The sequence below is a fragment of the Thamnophis sirtalis genome, unplaced genomic scaffold (genome assembly GCF_051295495.1).
Source record: "Thamnophis sirtalis isolate CommonGarterSnake01/CBP01778 unplaced genomic scaffold, rThaSir2_p1.2 scaffold_1, whole genome shotgun sequence".
Classification (NCBI taxonomy): domain Eukaryota; kingdom Metazoa; phylum Chordata; class Lepidosauria; order Squamata; family Natricidae; genus Thamnophis; species Thamnophis sirtalis.
The window spans coordinates 175,908,286-175,914,305 of record NW_028261381.1 but is presented as its reverse complement, the minus strand read 5'-3'; positions in this window follow the sequence as shown (position 1 = coordinate 175,914,305).

Genomic DNA, 6,020 nt, shown 5'->3' with positions numbered 1-6,020 from the left:
ATTGTTAATAAATGCTTAAATTAAATGAGAGCATGAACATCTTTGGAAAGTTTGAGGTAGCCAACTGGAACCTCACCTCAACAGGTGTATACAGAAGGCAGAAAGGCAGATGTTAAACAAAACTTCAGCAGCCCCTTTTATAAGCGAACATATAATTGCCACTTCCCACTGCCCTTAATTGACATTTACAAGGAAAGAGCATATCTTTAGAATTCTTTAGAAAGTAATGGTTTTTTTTCCCATTTCAGTAAGATCATGATCTTTCAACTTTCTTTCTTGGAGATTTTATTTGGGGGGAAGGAAGTCCTATAAAGCAAAATAGCTGCAAGAAAACCACTGATTAGATTGCTGACCTAAATCGTATCTCCTAACCATGGAAATTTTGTTGACTTTGTGTGGTTGCAGCCGTTTTAATGTCCTATGAAGATAAATTTCATGCTTGATTTCTATCTAGCTCTTCTGTCTATCTTGCTTCTTGGTAAAATCATGAGCTCCACTCTGCTCCACCCAAGCAGGAGATACAAAAACAATGGCAGTTATTACTAACTGTGGGGTAATAACATGTGGGGAATATGTCAATTGAGTGTCCATCTTTATTTGTGAAAATGGGTTCTCCAACCTTGTGAATTATTTATTGTTTCCAGACATAGCATCTACGTGCAATTTCGGCAGGCCCAATATAGATAGCCCTCAACTTATAATCACAATTGTGGCCAAAGTTGCTAAGTGAGAAATTTGTTAAGTGGGTTTTTACGACTTTCCTTGCCACATTTGTTAAGTGAAGCACTGCAGTTATTAAATTAGTAACACATTGTTAAGGGAATCTGGTTTCACCATTGACTTTGCTTGTCAAAAGGTCAGAAAAAGGGATTGCATGACCTTGGGGCACAGCAACGGCAGAGGTGGGTTCCTGCCAGTTCGCACCAGTTCGGTAGAACCGGTTCGTCAAATCTACCGAACCGGTTAGAAGGGGTTCCACCAGTGGACCCGGAAAGCAGGCCACACCTACAGAAGAGGTTCCAAAAAATTTTGAAACCCACCACTGACACACACACACACACACACACACACACACACAGACAGACAGACAGACAGACTCACATAGAGAGAGAAAGAGAAAGAAAGGAAGAAATAAATAAAGAAAAAAAGAAAAAAAGAAAGAAAAAGTGAGAGAGAGATGAAAGAAAAAAAGGAAAAAGTGTCAAAGAGACAAAAGGAAGGAGAGAGAGAGAGAGAGAGAGAGAGAGAGAGAGAGAGAGGGAACACATGGCCAGCAAGGCACTCCCACAAAGGAGGCCACACCCACAGAGTAGGTTCGAAACATTTTTGAAACCCACCACTGAGCAACGGTCATAAATATGAACCAATTGCCAATTAATTTGATCACGTGTCCCTGGGACATTGCAATGTGAGTCAGATTTCAAGCATCCAAATGTAAGTCATGTGACCATGGGGATGTGAAATGGTCATAACTCACTTTTTGCAGTGTTGTTACAACTTTGAATGTTCACTGAGTGAACTGTTGTAAGTCGAGGACTACCTATAAAGGTTTGGCAATAATCTCCCCCCCCCCCCCCCGGCTTCCCAGAACCAATACAGGGTATAAATCTTTAACAAAGATATTCTAAGATAAACTTAGTATCATCTTTCATTTGAGCTTTAACTCCTCTTTGCTAGGCTAGCTCTAAACAGATTATATCATCCCTTGTTTCTTCAGTCATAAACTATCTGGAATTTCTTAGTCCCATATTTAATTTGAGTATAGTCAATCCATCTTCTCCACTCCAGTTTATATCTCTCATTTGAATGGTCCTTGAGATGTGCTGATATTTTAGCCATCTCTGCTAAGTTTGTTACTTTTAATGTCCATTCTTGAATAGTAGGCAAATCTTGCTTCTTCCAGTATTGCGCCACGATTTAATAATCGTCTTGCTACGATTATTAAATGCAAAATCAGATTAATCTCTACAACTGTACAATCAGTAATTATACCTAACAAAAATAACCGAGGGGTAAACTTTATCCTTTTTTAAGAACATTTTACATAATCACCATATTTTTATCCAAAATGCTTTACAAGTCCACCATATATGATAGTATGTAGCATCAGCACAATCACATCTCCAGCATTTAGGTTGTAAATTTGGATACATAGAGGCCAGTTTTTTAGGATCTAAATGCCATCTATAAAACATAAAAGTTTTCTCTCAAATTTTGGGCTTGTGTAAACTTTACATTTCTTACCCAAATCTTTTCCCATGTATCCAACATTATTGGTTCTTCAAAATTTTGTGCCCATTTTATCATACAGTCTTTAACTAATTCTGTTTCCGAATCCATTTCTATTAATACATTATATAGTCTCTTTATATGCATTGGACATTAAACTGTCTTGCATTCTTGAATATTAGTGAAAATATGCTTTTTGGTACAGACTTTTGTCTAACTTAATTTGCAAAATTAATTGGCAAAATCTGGACATATTTCCTTTTCGGCTTAGTTTAGACTGGATGAAATATATGGTTGCAAGAACTGCATATGTCTAGTCTAACATGGAGAAGAACTAGGGGGTGTGACATGCCAGCAGTCTTCCAATATATGAGGGGCTGTCACAGAAAGGATGGGGACAGCCTATTCTCCAAAGCATCTGAGGGCAAGACAAGGAGTAACGGCTGGAAACTTATAAAAAGAGAACCAACTTAGAACTAAGGAGAAATTTCTCATCAGTGAGAGCAATCAACCAGCGAATGGGCTTCATTTCATTTATTGAATTTCTAGGCCGCCCAATCCCAAAGGACTCCGGGCGGCTTACAGAAATGAAAAATATTAAAAAAGAATTAAACAATAAAACACAACAAAGTTAAGAAGAAGCACAACATACACCCAATCAGAGTGGGGCTGGACCTCAATCAAGAGGTCAACAGCCCCAGGCATGCCGGAAAAGCCAGGTTTTAATAGCTTTGCGGAAGGTCATGAGAGTGGGTAGGGCCCGGATCTCTGGGGGCAGCTCATTCCATAGGGCCAGAGCGGCAACAGAGAAGGCCCAACTCCTAGGTGTCGCCAGCTGGCATTGTCCCGCTGAAGGCACCTGGAGAAGGCCCATCCTGTGCGATCTTATTGGTCTAAGGGAGGTATGTGGCAGAAGACGGTCTCGCAGGTATCCGGGTCCTAGGCCATGTAGGGCTTTAAAGGTGATAACCAGCACCTTGAATCGTGCTCGGAGACCAATGGGAAGCCAGTGCAGCTCGCGGAGGATAGGTGTAATACGGGTGTACCTTGGTACACACAATATCGCTCGCGTGGCTGCATTCTGGACTGAATTGCCTTCAGTCATTATGGATGCTCCATCCCTGGAGGTTTTCAACCCTGGAGATTGGACAACTATTTGTCTGGAATCGTTTCGGGTCTCCTGCTTGAGCAGAGGGTTGGATTAGAAAACCTCCAAGGTCACTTTCAAATCTGTTATCCTGTTACTACTACTCTAATCTTTTAATTGCCGTATTGTGGGTGGTGCTACGTTGGCTTTGTGCTTCTCAGCTGATACTTAGGCCTAACTAAAAGATGGCATGGGATAAGAAAGATTAAAAACTAGCAATCGGCAATGGATACCAATTAAGTAGTAACAATTGGCAGAACAACTGATATCCGACTCCTTTTCAATGTCTCTCGTTGGGCTGTCAGTAAAAGAAAATATTTGTAACTGTAGCTGAAGATTGGATTGTGGGACACCCCCCGCGCTGTTCTCTGAGCTTGGCTGCTTTCTTGCAGACATTTCATCACCCAGCAGTGTGCAGTAGCAGCAAAAAATCCCTAATACAGTCCAAGCCATAGAATCAAGATCACGCAAAGTGTTAGTTTATAAAACCCTAGTAAGACCACAGGTGGAATACCGCAACCAATTTTTGTCACCATACTACAAAAAAGATGGAAACAGTTCAGAGAAGACCTAAGATGACCAAAGGCCTGGAGACTAAAACATATGAAGAACGGCTGCAGGATTTGGGTCTGGCTAGTCTAAAGAAAAGAAGAATTCAGGACGACATGATAGCAGTATTTCAGTATTTGAGGGGCTGCCACAAAGAAGGGGGATCAAATTCAGGGTCCAATGACCTCTGCCACTGTTGCCCTTGGAAAGAGGTTTACAAATTTGGCAACTTTTAAGACTTGTGGACTTCAGCTCCCAGAATTCCCCAGCCAGTGTGGCTAGCTGAGGAATTCTGGGAGCTGAAGTTCACAAGTCTTAAAGAAGAGCTGTGACTCCATGAGACAGGAAATGCCGGTTGTTCTGAATAAAAACAAAATTTAAAGCATGCTATCCTCTGAACCATAAAAGAGAGCCAGTTTGGGGTAGTGGTGAAGGTGCTGGCTTAGATATGGAGATGATAATTTCCAGGCCTGCCTTAGTCATAAAAGCTAACTGAGTGACTTTGGGTCAGTCATTCTCTCAGCCAAACCACCTCACAGGGTTGTTTTTTGTGAGGAAAATATGAGGCAGGAGGTATGTATATGTTTGCTGCCTTGAGTTCTATGTTAAAAGCAGGATAAAAACCTAATGTTGTAATAAAATTATAAGAGCTGCCCAGTACTGTAATTGTACTTCAGAGAGGAGGGGGGGAAAAGGCGGGAAAATTGGGGATTCCGATTGGGTGATGGCTTCCTCCTCTGCAGCCAATCACAGGCTGCAGCAATTTCTGCCCACTGTTGCCCTTGGAGACTCCCTCCAATTTCTGAGGGCTTTTGAAGGCGAAGGTGGCAGAAGAGCTCTGAGGCTCGGTGGGACAGGCTGCTCCTCTTGAGGCTGAGAAGCAAAGGAGGAAGGCTAAGAGAATAACAGAATAGCGGAATTAGAAGGGACCTTGGAAGATCCCATGGCTGGGCTGGCTAAAGCCATGTGGGTTGACATGGCGGGGCAAGCAGGAAGTTGGGTTTGTGCATGCATTCATCGAAAGAACAGAATGAGTCAGTGATGGAAGTCAACAATGAGACGGGAATTAATAGGATGGGCAAGTGTGCAACAAGGGAGAGATCTTATTTGTTCTTTGGGTTAATCGATCAGAATGACAGAGCTGGGAAGGACCTTTGAGGCCTTCTAGTCCAACCCCTGCTCAAGCAGGAGACCCTATACCATTTCAGACAAACGGATGTCCAATCTCTTCTTAAAAACCTCCAATTATGAAGCATCCACAACTTCTGAAGGCAAGCTGTTCCATTGATTTAACTATTTTAACTGTCAGGAAATATCTTCTTAATTCCAGGTTGATTCTCTTCTTGGTTGGCTTCCATCCATTGCTTCTGATCCTGCCTTCAGGTGCTTCAGTGCTCAGTAGGTTAAGCCCTTCTTCTTTGTGGCCCTCAAATATTGGAAGACAGCTATCGTGTCACCCCAGTCCTTCTCTTTGTCAGACTAGATATATCCATTAAAGAGTGGGTGCAAGACAGCTGTTAAGTGAATCATGCCCAATTTTATCATTTTTTTGCTCGGGTTGTTAAATGAATCTGTCAGCATCCCTCCATTATATAATTAGGAAAGAAAGACTAAGAGATTCCATGTGTTGGAAATCAAAAGTACTTTTACTAATTACAAATGGTTAGCGAGCAGTTGCGAAGCAAAGTCTGCTTAATTAGGCGCGAAAGCGATTGATATATAGAATAGTCCATTCCCCACCCCTTGGGATCATAGCCTCAGGCCAATCATAAGTCCTTCAAATGTCAGGTGTGAGATAACTTCAAAAGACATCACGAAGATGGAATGTCGAGGCCGTTGGTCCAGGCGGGAAGCACTCACGCATGCGCAATTCAACCATCTGGTACATACTAGAACATTCCTCCAGCACATCGAATAACCCCTCCCAAATACCAACCCTCCCTCCCCGTTTCATGACAGCTGAAGCAACAGCAAGGCAGAAGCTGACAGAATCACTGTAGTTGTTAAGTGTATCAAGCCATAATTAAGCAAATACAGTTTCCTTCATTGACTTTGCTAGTTCCCTCTTCTTATTGCAAACCATTACTTAGAATGG